This window comes from Zingiber officinale, chromosome 6A (assembly GCF_018446385.1).
Source record: "Zingiber officinale cultivar Zhangliang chromosome 6A, Zo_v1.1, whole genome shotgun sequence".
In the NCBI taxonomy this organism is placed as follows: Eukaryota; Viridiplantae; Streptophyta; class Magnoliopsida; order Zingiberales; family Zingiberaceae; genus Zingiber; species Zingiber officinale.
The window spans coordinates 124,860,429-124,873,392 of record NC_055997.1 but is presented as its reverse complement, the minus strand read 5'-3'; positions in this window follow the sequence as shown (position 1 = coordinate 124,873,392).

The window sequence follows — 12,964 nt, the reverse complement described above, 5'->3', positions numbered from 1 at the left end:
TTCGTTACACCGGACGGGACGTATTGCTATACGGTGATGTCGTTCGGACTGAAGAATGCCGGAGCAACATATCAAAGATTGATGAATAGGGTCTTCCGCGAGCAAATCGGACACAACCTGGAGGTCTATGTAAATGACATCCTCATCAAATCCTTCCGAGCGGCCACTTTATGCAAAGATATGGAAGAAACCTTCCGTACACTCAGAAAATATGGGGTCAAGCTAAATCCTCATAAGTGTTTGTTCGGCGCCAAAGGAGGACGTTTCTTGGGCTATATTGTGACCGAACGGGGTATTGAAGCTAATCCTAGCAAGGTGAAGGCTCTTCAAGACATGCCACCGCCCAGAAACACAAGGGAAGTACAGAGGCTGACCGGTCGGATTACAGCGCTATCACGCTTCATCTCCAAGACTGCCGATCGGAGTCTTCCGTTCTTCAAAATCCTCCGCAAAGCTGCAAAGTTCCAATGGAATGAAGATTGCGATCGGGCTTTTGAAGCATTGAAGACGTACTTAAACTCCCTACCTGTGCTGGCCAAGCCAGCTGTCGGCGAATCGTTGTACATTTTTTTATCCTCAACCGAGCAGGCAGTGGGATCAACGTTAGTCCGGTCGGGAAGTGAGGAGTAACCTGTATATTTCCTTAGTTATATCTTGAAAGATGTTGAAACCCGCTACACCGAACTCGAGAAGTTGGCCTTTGCTTTGATCCTTGCCGCTCGGAGACTTCGTCCTTATTTCTTGGCGCACACGATTATCGTCAAGACCAATAGCCCGTTGGGACGAGTGCTTTTAAATCCAGAAGCTTCCGGACGGCTCATCAAATGGACAACCGAGCTAAGCGAATTTGATATCCAATATCAGCCCCGCTCGGCCATAAAGGCACAAGCCTTAGCCGATTTTGTGACGGAGGTGCAGGACCCGGAACCCGAAGCTGTGTGGAAAGTGTTCGTGGATGGATCGTCCACTAGACACGGGAGCGGAATTGGCATAGTTTTGCTGTCCCCACAAGGAGAGCGAATGCAGCTCTCCGTCCGGCTAGATTACCGAGCGACCAACAACGAAGCAGAATATGAAGCCCTTATTGCTGGATTGCAGGCCGCTCGGCATGTTGGAGCCGTCCGGGTCATCCTCTATTCAGATTCCCAGTTGGCTGCTCAGCAAATCTCGGGAATTTTCGAGATAAATAGTACAAGGCTCAAGCTCTACGTGGAGGTCATTGAAGAACTTAAGCTCAACTTTAGGGAGGTGATTATTTAGAAGATCCCCCGGGCGGAGAATCAAGTGGCGGATGAATTGGCCAAGCTGGCAAGCGCGTTATCCCCGGTCGGCTATCAGAAGCCGATCGAGCAAGTATCTTTAGTAGCACATGTCGATCGGATGGAGGGCATCACATACCCGAGTGACTGGAGGACAACTATTGTGGAGTTTTTGCGCTCGGGAGCTACCCCCTCCGACCGGGAGGAAGCTCATTTGCTGAAGAGAAGGGCTAGTCGGTTCACCCTCGTAGGAGATCAGCTCTACAAGAAGGCCTTCTCCCGTCCGCTCTTAAAATGTGTCAGTTGGGAAGATGCCGAGTACATCCTTCGAGAGGTGCACCAAGGTTCGTGCGGTGGACATCCAGGCGGACGGTCCTTAACCAGGAAGATTTTGCTAGCCGGGTATTTTTGGCCAACACTTCAAAAGGATGCCGCTCGGACCGTTGCAAATTGTCTATCCTGTCAGAAGTATCACAGCATGTCCCACCGACCGGCAGAGGAGATGAAAGCATCAACTGTGGCCTGCCCGTTCGACCAATGGGGGATGAACATCGTGGGACCCTTCCCCATGGCTACCGGGCAGCGGAAGTTCTTATTGGTGGCGGTCGACTACTTCTCAAAATGGGTAGAAGCTGAGCCACTTGCAAAAATATCCGAGCAGATGGTTAAAAAGTTCATATGGCAAAATATCATCTGCCGCTTTGGCATCCCAAGACGACTCGTCTCCGACAACGGACATCAATTCACTGGGAAGCTGCTTGGGAAGTGCTGCGAAAGTTATGGCATCGAGCAGCACTTCACATCGGTGGCATACCCCCAGAGTAACGGTCAAGCCGAGGTAACCAACCGGGAGATTCTCAGAATTTTACGGGCTCGGCTCGACCATGAAGGAGGCAGCTGGGTAGACGAGTTGCCGGGCGTCCTATGGGCTCTCCGCATGACACCAAAGGAGGCAACGGGCGTCACTCCATTTCACTTGGTATATGGAGGCGAAGCAGTCATCCCGATTGAAGTTGGGGTGGAGTCCGTTCGGGTACAAAATTATGATGAAAATAACGCCGAACGGAGGAACATGGAGCTAGACTTCGTCGAAGAGGAAAGAGCTAAAGCGTCCGTCCGGCTGATGGCGTATCGGCAACGTATGAAACAGAACTACAACCGGCGCGTGATCCCCAGAGCCTTTCAAGTAGGCGATCTAGTTTGGAAGAAAGTCAAGCCAGTCGGAGATGTCGGCAAGTTGGAAGCTCCCTGGGCAGGACCCTTTGAAGTGGTGGATAAGCTCCGTTCGGGCGCTTATTACCTCAAGGATGCAGAAGGTCGGATGCTGGATCGGCCATGGAGTGCAAATCACCTTCAGCCATATAGAGCTGGGTGAGAGGTGCACTTTTGCTCTATTTTGTGTAAATTCAAAATAGCTGTACTCCTTTTATCGCAGGAAACAAATTATTCGCAAGGCATTCTGTGTTCATAGCCGAACGGTTGGTTCTTCGAAGGCCCCGTGTCGCTCGGCCGGAGGTAAATTATCGGAGCCAAGCGCTCGACGACGAAGGCCCCGAGCTGCTCAGCCGGAGGTATATTGTACGAGCCAAAGGCTCGATTCCGAAGACCCTGTGCCGTTCGGCCAGGTAAACGTTGTCCAAATTAGGCTTAAAAGCCCGACGAGCTCCGTCGTTAAAGATCGAGAGCCGCGCCGACCGGCTATAAATATCCGCGCCGTCGAGCTCCGACGTTAAAGATCGAGAGACGGTCCGGCGTCTATAAACCCTCCGGCCGGGAAACCGGGAGACGGGCCGGCGTCTATAAATCCCCGAGCAGAAGGCCGACGAGCTCCGTCGTTAAAGATCGAGAGCCGCGCCGACCGGCTATAAATATCCGCGCCGACGAGCTCCGTCGTTAAAGATCGAGAGCCGCGCCGACCGGCTATAAATATCCGCGCCGACGAGCTCCGACGTTAAAGATCGAGAGACGGTCCGACCGCCAAAAACCCTCCGGTAGGAAACCGGAGACGAGCCGTCTATAAATCCCGAGCGGGCCGACGAGCTCCGTCGTTAAAGATCGAGAGCCGCACCGGCCGGCTATAAATATCCACCGACGAGCTCCGTCGTTAAAGATCGAGAGCCGCGACCGCGCTGAATATCCGACGAGCTCCATCGTTAAAGATCGAGAGCCGCGACGAGCTCCGTCGTTAAAGATCGAGAGCGCCGACCGCTATAAATATCCGCGCCGTCGAGCTCCGGCGTTAAAGATCGAGAGGCGGTCCGGCGTCTATAAACCCTCCTACGAGAGACGAGCCGGCGTCTATAAATCCGAGCGTAAGGCCGACGAGCTCCGTCGTTAAAGATCGAGACCCGCACCGACCGCTATAAATATCCGCGCCGAGCTCCGACGTTAAAGATCGAGAGCGGCGCCGGCCGACTATCAAAAATCGGAGACGGGCAGGCGTCTATAAATCCTAAAGGCCCGACGAGCTCCGTCGTTAAAGATCGAGAGCCGCCCCGACCGGCTATATACCGACGAGCTCCGTCGTTAAAGATCGAGCCGCGCCGACCGCTATAAATATCCGCGCCGACGCTCCGGCGTTAAAGATCGAGAGCGGCGCCGACCGGCTATAGGAAACCGGGAGACGGGCCGGCGTCTATAAATCCCCGAGCAGAAGGCCGACGAGCTCCGTCGTTAAAGATCGAGAGCCGCGCCGACCGGCTATAAATATCCGCGCCGACGAGCTCCGTCGTTAAAGATCGAGAGCCGCGCTGACCGGCTATAAATATCCGCGCCGACGAGCTCCGTCGTTAAAGATCGAGAGCCGCGCCGACCGGCTATAAACATCCGCGCCGACGAGCTCCGTCGTTAAAGATCGAGAGCCGCACTGACCGGCTATAAACATCTGCGCCGACGAGCGTTCGCAAGTACTAAATTGATTAGGGCCGATCGACCATCAGTTTGCCAATACTTCGCATTCACTGAATGCAAACAGTATAGCCAAGCGCTAAACGATTTCGAGGAAAACGAGTCAATTGATTAACCTGATCGGTCGTCTAGTAGGAAACACGTGGAGCTTAACTGATTCTACGGATAAACACCAAACAGACAAAAGAAGGGCAATGAAGGGCAAACAAAAATACAAGCAAAGGAACACAACTATGCCGAACGGCGCGTACAAAAGTTTTACATCCGCAAAGCGGATGAAATACAGAAAGTACTTGGAAGAACTCGCCTCACTCCGGGTCTTCGAAGTTAAAGAAACCGTCCGAGATGTCATCTATCATGGTTGCCAGATCGGAGGCGGGAATGTGCATTTCCGCCGGGAGGTGGCCACCCTTCTTCAAGTACGCCATGGTGACCTTGACCGCCTCGGCGAAAGTTGAGGAGACGTTGCCACCGAACTTTTCGCCGAACCGCTCCGAGCGAAGGTATTCTTGGCGCGCTGCTGCTAGGCGACTCGGCTCCCCCTCCTTGTACTTTCTGAGCGCCGCTCGGGAGGCAATTAGTGAATCTTAGAGAACTTTTTGGTCCACCTCCGCTTTAGTGCGTTCAGCTGAGCGCCCATCCCGTTCGGCAGCTAGTTGGGCTTCTAGCTTCTTAGATTGCTGATCTAGGGCTCGGACTTCAACTTTCATCTTGTCCAGATCAGCAATCGCCCGCCTCTTCCGGCTACTGGCGCGCTTCACGTCTCCGTCGCGCTTCTTCACCAAGTCTTCCAGTCGAGCCACCTCTGTAGCCAGGTCGGCGGCCTTCTTCTGTTCGGCCTCGAGGGCTTGTTTATCCCGCTCGGCCGATGGACCCCCCGACACTTGGAGTTTTTCCATGAGATCCTCCAGCTCGGCTAGCCGATGGCTAGTGGCGATTTGCTCAGCCCAACGCTGCAAGGGAAATAATAAAATCAGGAACCAAACAGTAGCATGACACAGGAAGAAAAATGAACTTACCTGAGTGGCCTGCTGCATGTTGTTATCGCCGAGCTGCTTGGGCGTCATGAGGGCCACCTGAATCTGGGTGTCCTCGAAGAGCTTGGCGAGCGGACCCGTCAGGGTTATTTCATGAACAGGGCTTGATGGCCGATCGGAAGACAATAAATATTCCTCCGATAGGAATCGAAGGGTGGTCTTGATGGTCGGGTGGCCGGTCGACACTTCCTCAGCCGCAGTCGCCTGGCCCGAGGACTCCCCTATGATTGAAGTCTCGCCCAATCGTCGTAAGCGACGACGAGTCCGTGGAGGAGAGCCAGAGGGCTGTGTGGTGGGCGAGGCCACTGGGGTCCCGATCTGCGACGGCGTGCGATCTGATGAAGCGACCTCGATCGGCGCCTGTGGTTCGCCCTCTTGGGTCGGCGGAAGGCTGGGGTCTCTTCGAGGTTTTCGCCGAACTTCCAGTGGTGAATCCCCGGCCTGGGGGACTCCCAACTCGGCTGGAGCAGAGGAAACAGGATCCGCCTCAACCTCCGTTGAAGAGGATTGGGTAACTTCTGTTTCAGGGGCGGACTGCGTCCCCCCCTCTCCTGTAGCTGTCGGGCGGCTGGGGATTAGACCCCGCTCGGCGAGTTCTCTTTTGGTAGCCGCCTCAATCTCCACGGCCTTCAATTTTAGGTGATCGGTAGCCTTGGAGCGCCACATGACTTTAGCTGCAGTGGAAGAAATTAAAATCAGTTAGACAAAAAAGGCGAAGGGAGTAAAAGAGTCCTTACCCATGCGGTAGGGGAGATTGGCCCGAACGGGAGATAATCCAAAAATGTACAACACTCCCTTGAGAAGCAACTGGTCGATTTTGTACCGCTGACCGGACAACCAGTTCGCCGCATGAAGGTAGGCCGGATTGCTTCTGAATTTGCCGAGCTCCGGCTGGGTCGGCACGACAGTCTGCCATTTGGTTCGGAATGCTGGCCGCTCGGGAAGTCGTATATAGAAGAAAAACTCCTTCAGGTGCTTGTTGGAGGTCGACATATTATCAAAAAATTTAAAGCCTATTCTACTTTGGAAAATAAAAGTGCCCAACTTGGATTGTTTGGGGTAGAAGAAGAAGTGGAATATCTTGGGGTCGAGTGGGATACTGTGCAGCCTAAAGAGGACGACCACCCCGCTCAGCAGCCTAAAGGAGTTCGACACAAGTTGGCCGAGCGGGATGCGGAAATAGTTACAAACTTCCAAAATAAATGGATGGGTAGGAAATCTAAGGCCGCCCTGGAATTGGTCTAGAAAAAAACAAATGGTACCGATCGGAGGGTTATTGGGCCGATCGGTCGGGCCGGCTACAACTATTTCATGGTCGTCAGGGATCCCGTACGTTCGAACAAGACGCCGAGCGCCCTCTTCATCAAATCAACTCTCCATGGTCATATACCAGGGACCATGAACATCAACAGCGGGTACGGAAGTGCTCGCCATGACTGAAGTACTAAGAAAAAGAAAGAAGGAAGCCGAAAGAAACTCGGAGACGGAGGACAGATAAGAGGCCGCAAGCAAGGGAACGAAAGGAGTTCCACGCGAAAGGGAAAGGCCGAACGAAAGGAAGGGAGAAGCTTACTGAGGGAGGATGAACGGAGAGGATCACCAGAAAGCCGAAAACCACCAAGAGGCGAGAACTAAGACAGCCGGAATGAGGCAGCTGCGGGCACCTTCGACGGAGGACGCGCGATGAAACAGAGAATGCAGCGTAAAGGCGAAGACGAAGGCTTTATGCGAACGAGGCTGGTCGACCTCGTCCGTCGGATGCAGGTCACGAGAGACGAGGTCATCATCTAACCGTCCATTTCAAAACAATCGGCGTCCCATCGTACGGATCATCACCGCCACGCGAGAAGAGCCACGTGGCGCTCTGTCACCAGGCGCAATTAATGCGCCCATACCGCGCATGCTTCGACTTAATGAAAAGGATTTGCGTGATTTTCGAGAAGATTTAGACAAGCGAGCATCCACGTTGAGCGCCAAGACATCCAAAACGAAGAGCCGAGCGGCTGAATTTTGCATAAGGGCCGAACGGCTCTGGGGATATCATAAGCGACGGTAAGGCGACGACCGCCCGCTCGGACACATAGTCCAGTCAGTCGGACTCACTGCCTCCTTCGACTAGACTTGAAGGGGAGGCAAGTGATCCGGCGGTAAGAATGGGGGACCCACAGATGGGATTCCGTCCGAGCGGAACCAGAGATTACCCAGCCAAAGATTTGGGTTTCCGACGCTAAGGCAGGAAAACCGGAGCCGAGTGGCCGAGCGGAGGTGTCCGCTCGGCCGAGGACATATGGCCGAGCGGGGGTGTCCGCTTGGCCGGAATCGTGGCAAGGGAACAGTGGTTAGCCGAGCGGCCTATTCGCTCGGCTCGGGATATGGTATGTCAGCAAAGGCATGATGATTAGACTGTACGCAAGATGTCACTATTGAAGGTCCCACCATCACGTCACGCCAAGATCGATACAGTAGCGGTATGGTCTTATGGATGCCCTTCTGACAGGCCCACACCTGGGCATGGTCGAAAGCAGGTGATTGCTTCGATTGGTGTGCCCAGACTTCTTCGAGAGGTCTATATAAGGCCTCCACTTCTTCCATCGGAGGTACGCGAGTCTTCATCCTGCAGCCACTTTCTTCATCTATTCCCTCGCCTGACTTGAGTGTCGGAGGGCCGTCGCCGGGACACCCCTCCCGGCTCGGTTTTGTTGCAGGTTCGCCGGAGCACTCGAGGATCCAGCAGGGAGCGCCACGTCCCCAGCGTTCGTTGACTCTTGGTTCGGACAGGATCACCCTGCCTGATCCAGACTGGATCATTGCAATGCAGGAAGAATTAGCCCAATTTGAGAGAAACCAAGTCTGGGACCTTGTACCTAAACCCATAGATAAATCAATAATAGACACCAAATGGGTTTTTAGGAACAAGTTGGATGATCACAGTGATATAATAAGAAATAAAGCAAGGTTAGTAGCCAAAGGATTTAGTCAAGTCGAAGGCTTAGACTATGATGAAACCTATGCTCCAGTAGCTAGACTCGAGTCCATTAGGATGTTATTAGCCTATGCTGCAAATAAAGGATTCAAATTGTACCAAATGGACGTTAAGTCAGCCTTTTTAAATGGTTTTATCAAGGAAACCATTTAAAGATTATCCTAATCACGTAAGCCAACCTCCAGGGTTTGAAGACATAGACTACCCTAATCACGTATTTAAATTAAAAAAAGCACTATATGGACTAAAACAAGCCCCTAGAGCATGGTATGAAAGATTATCTAATTACTTAATATCCAAAGAATTTAACCAAGGACAAATCGATCCGACTTTGTTCGTGAAAACTATAGGAAAAGACATCTTTATAGCCCAAATCTAGATTTTTTTTCAAAATTCTGGACTTACCTATCATTTTTTTCAAATTCTAGGAAAAATAATTTTCAAAATTCTCAATTTCCTAGATTGTTCAAAAAATTGAAATAGCCTAGGCTTTTTCCCCTAGAAATCATGTTCCCCTAGAATTAAGCCAGAGCATCTCACAAACACCTAGGTATACCTTGATTGTGATTGAAAAACATAGAACGGCGTGAGATGCATAGGATATAGCCTGGACTCAAGAATGCTTATATCTGTGCATCAATATGAGTCTGAGCGTTAAATACGCAATATACATTAATCAAGTTGAGTCTTCCAGCTCTAGTCAAATCTAACTGGACCAAATCAACTTAACTTGACTAACCATGTGAAAACTGCTGCCCTATAGGCAGTCAGCAAGTAACTAAAAGTTAGACAGTTGGTAAAGGATACTCAATTTTCTAGTTAAGAATGCCTTGATCCTTAGGACTCTGAAACCTAGTAAATCAATCTAGTAAACATGACTCATGCTTGGACTTAAGGACCAACTGAATTTGAATGACTAACCTTGTCCTAAATCCTAAATATTATTTAAGCTAAGTTCCAATCTTAACTTTCAAACCCTGTTGAACTTAGCCAACCTATTGAACTTAGTAATTTCCTGTACAATTTTTTCAAAGACTAACAAACAATTTTTCTGTTAAGTAAGAAAGATATAATCACTAAGTTTTTAAATCTATCAAAGCGATACACTCCCCAACAGTTTTATAATGTTATTCAAGTGTCTATTATTGACCATTTTTGATATATGACAAAGGGGGAGAGTAGCAAATTAAAATTCAAATTAATAATTAAGGGGGAGCATATAGGTTACTTTAGCAAATTTGGTCATCTTGTAAGTAGCAAATTGTAAAATTCAAATTAAGGGGAAGCAAAAGTTAAGGGGGAGCATATAGATTACTTTAGCAAATTTGCTTTGGTCATTTTTTACTTAGCAGATTTGCCTGTGTTAAAAATGCTTATCTATTCGTTTGTTTACTTAACTTTGAATTTGAGTTGCCATAATCAAAAAGGGGGAGATTGTTGGTGCGGGAAGCATCCGACGATCGAACTTGTGTTTTGATAATGGCAAAGGATTCAAAGTTAAGGTGTTTTGTTTTCTAACAAGTCTACTTGAGGATTTCAGGAAAGTCCTAGCTGCGGTTAGGCAAAGGAAAAAACCCTAGGGGGTGGTAACTCTAGGTCATAGGGGGTGGTAACCCTATGCGGAAAGTCTTGGCAGGTCGATGTCTTCAGGCAAAAGTCCTAGGGGGTGGTAACCCTAGGTGGAAAGTCCTGGTGTCGCGAACCAGGTGAAAGACTGTACTGGCCGGGAAGCGGATGTCCAGCAGAAAGTCCGGAAGCATCGAGTGCTGAGCAAAAGTCCAGTCGGTCTGGAGGATCGACTGGCAACAGGTAAGGACGCGTTCCCCGTAGAGGGAACAATAGGCGTCGGGTCGACCTAGGGTTTCCGGTCGAAAATCTGAAGTCAGACCCGGACAGTCCGGAGACTGTCGAACTTTCATTCATATTTATGATATTATGCGTGCTAACTTTGTCTTGTAGGATATGTGTGTAGTTTGTAGACTAACACATTGTGCAGGGACAAAAGAGCAACATTAGCCTCGGATGAACAGTGTCCGAGGCGCCTCCATGGAGCTTGGAGGCGCCTCGGGTGCGAAGGTGAGCTGGCTGTGCGCTGGAGTTGGAGGCGCCTTAAAGGGCAGTGAAGGCGCCTTGGACCGCAGCATGGAGGCGCCTTGAAGGCGCATGAAGGCGCCTTCAGAGGGATAATGCGCGACTTGATCAGCGCTTATCGACGCGTGCAACCCGGGGCTTGGAGGCGCCTCGGACAGCCTTGGAGGCGCCTCCAGCACCCTTTATAAGCAGTGGTCGAGCACCTCTTCAAGGACAACTCTCTCTGAATAATCTCTTGCTACGTGCTGCGAACCTGACGATCCAGAAGTGCTGCGACGCGATACCAACGACCCGGAACTACGCTTCTCCATCTTTAGTTGTCGGTATAAAGTTTATGAGCTGTAAATTCCTATACTTGTACAAATTATCGTGCTTATAGTTGTTGCCCACCGAAAGCGATCAAGGATCGCGGGCCTTCGAGTAGGAGTCGATCTAGGCTCCGAACGAAGTAAATAGTTTGCCTCTTTGAGTGATTGTTTTTATCTCCGCTGCATTTACTCGAACGGTTTTACGATACCGAAAAACGAAATAGCCGCGAGCGCTATTCACCCCCCTCTAGCGCGTCTCGATCCAACAAATGTATCATATTATCCATAACAGTAGCAAGCTAGTTTTGTTATTGCTGGTCAAATAATGAAAACTGATGCAAAAGTAGTTCAGCTTGAAATACAACACAAATAGAATAGTCCTCATGGTTATGCAGTGAACTTCATTGATAAACAATCAATGCAAATGTAGGAAAACCTTCTACAATAGAGTGTTGAGATCCAAAATTAATTGAATACCTGACAACAATGATACCATCTGATGCATTTGCTGGGAAAAACATCTTTCAAACTGATGTAGCATCCAGATGTTGTTTGCTGGGAAAAACATCTCCCAACCTGAACCTAAAAGAAATAAATAATCTGAAGAATACACTACTAACCAGACCAGTCACCCATCAGTATGAATTCAGCATTTAATTGTACAAAAATAGAATAGGAAATAGGTGATAGAGTTGTCACCATGATCGACACATGGAATAGCCAAAAATCAAAATAAAACAAAATTAGGCATTCTTCTCTCCCTCCTTTTCCAAATAAAATTTTGTATTAACTTGGAATGAAAGTATCCGTACTTGGTCTCTATAAGATGTACTTTTTCTTGAGAATTTTTAACATATTATGAGAATGCTGCATGTTTTGTGTTAGGTATGTTGGTATCTGATTTGAGCTTGGACTTTTGAATCCTATTTTGAAAAGAATAGGTAAATATGTTATTGGAGAAGGTAACTACACAATTTGTTTTTCCTTTTTTGTTGATTAACTTAGCTTATTCTACAAAGCCAGCGTCAGCATTCTGAAAAGCCATGTAAAAATTACCACAGTCAGCATTCTGAAAAGTCATGTAAAAATTAACTTAAATGAGAACCGGGAAAGGTGGACACTGACACATAGGAAGTTGGCAATGTGAAACAATAAAAAACATATTTTTCAAGCATTATAAAGAACAAACATAGTTGCCTATTCCAAATAATCCCCTTGAAATATTATAAGAAGAGAATCACATTGGTCTCAATATAAAATAAAAAGATTCAAGATGATATAGCAAGATTACTCATGGCAATGCACCAATATGATCCTCGTGGGCATGCGTTATAATAACTGCTTCAATCTTATGACTCCATCTTTTGATAAATGTTGTATCAGGTACAATCTTTTGAACTCCAAACTCATCATAGCTGACATGCATATAAACCAAAAATATATATATAAACAAATTTGAGATGTCTATATAGAGAGAAGCAGATCATGCAAAAGAATTTGTAAGATATGAGGAGAAAACAGTGGGACTGATATGAATAATGGAGATCACGTATAAATTGTACTAATGTCAACATGCCAATTACCATAACTAGGATGAAAGTAAGCTTACACGACTCACAGAGCATACCAGTAGAAAAAGAAACACAAATACAAAAATAATAAAGAACAAATTTGTTTGAAGTAGATATTTTTAGCAAGTGCTCGTGCGACTATAATTCTAAGGTTCCGCACCACTGCACGTGCCTCACGAAAGTGCATCTACAAAATTTTCAAATGGGACACCTGAAGACATTCCACCCCAGAAAATATTCTCAATTAATTTAATTTCCTGAGATTCCATAAGTGAAGGACAGACTACTATGGTTTCCTTTTCAACATATTTGTGCAAGAAACAACATGTTTCTTGTTCATTCAGTGTTTGAGGGAACAGGTCTCATGGTTCTATAGATTGCAAACAACCAATTTTAACGAATAATAAAAGGTGATCAATAAAGCAATTTTCCAAACAAACCTACCGATCAAAGAGCTACAAATTGAGTAACCATATGTTAAATATGTATACATAGGGAACATGATGCCTGCAAGGGTATCATCAAATCCCCTTTGCATCGAAAGATCAAGAAAAAGTCAGTTTCATCATGGTGGACGGTACTTTCTGTTATACTGTTATGCCTTTTGGATTAAGAAATGCAGGAGCTACTTATCAAAGGATGATGGACAAGATCTTCCGAGTACAAATTGGGCGAAATGTGAAAATTTATGTGGATAATATTCTCATCAAGTCCACATTGGCTATAAATATGATTACAGATGTTGAGGAGACTTGTGGCACCCTCCAACAATATGGGTTGAAGCTAAATCCGTTGAAGTGCTTGTTTA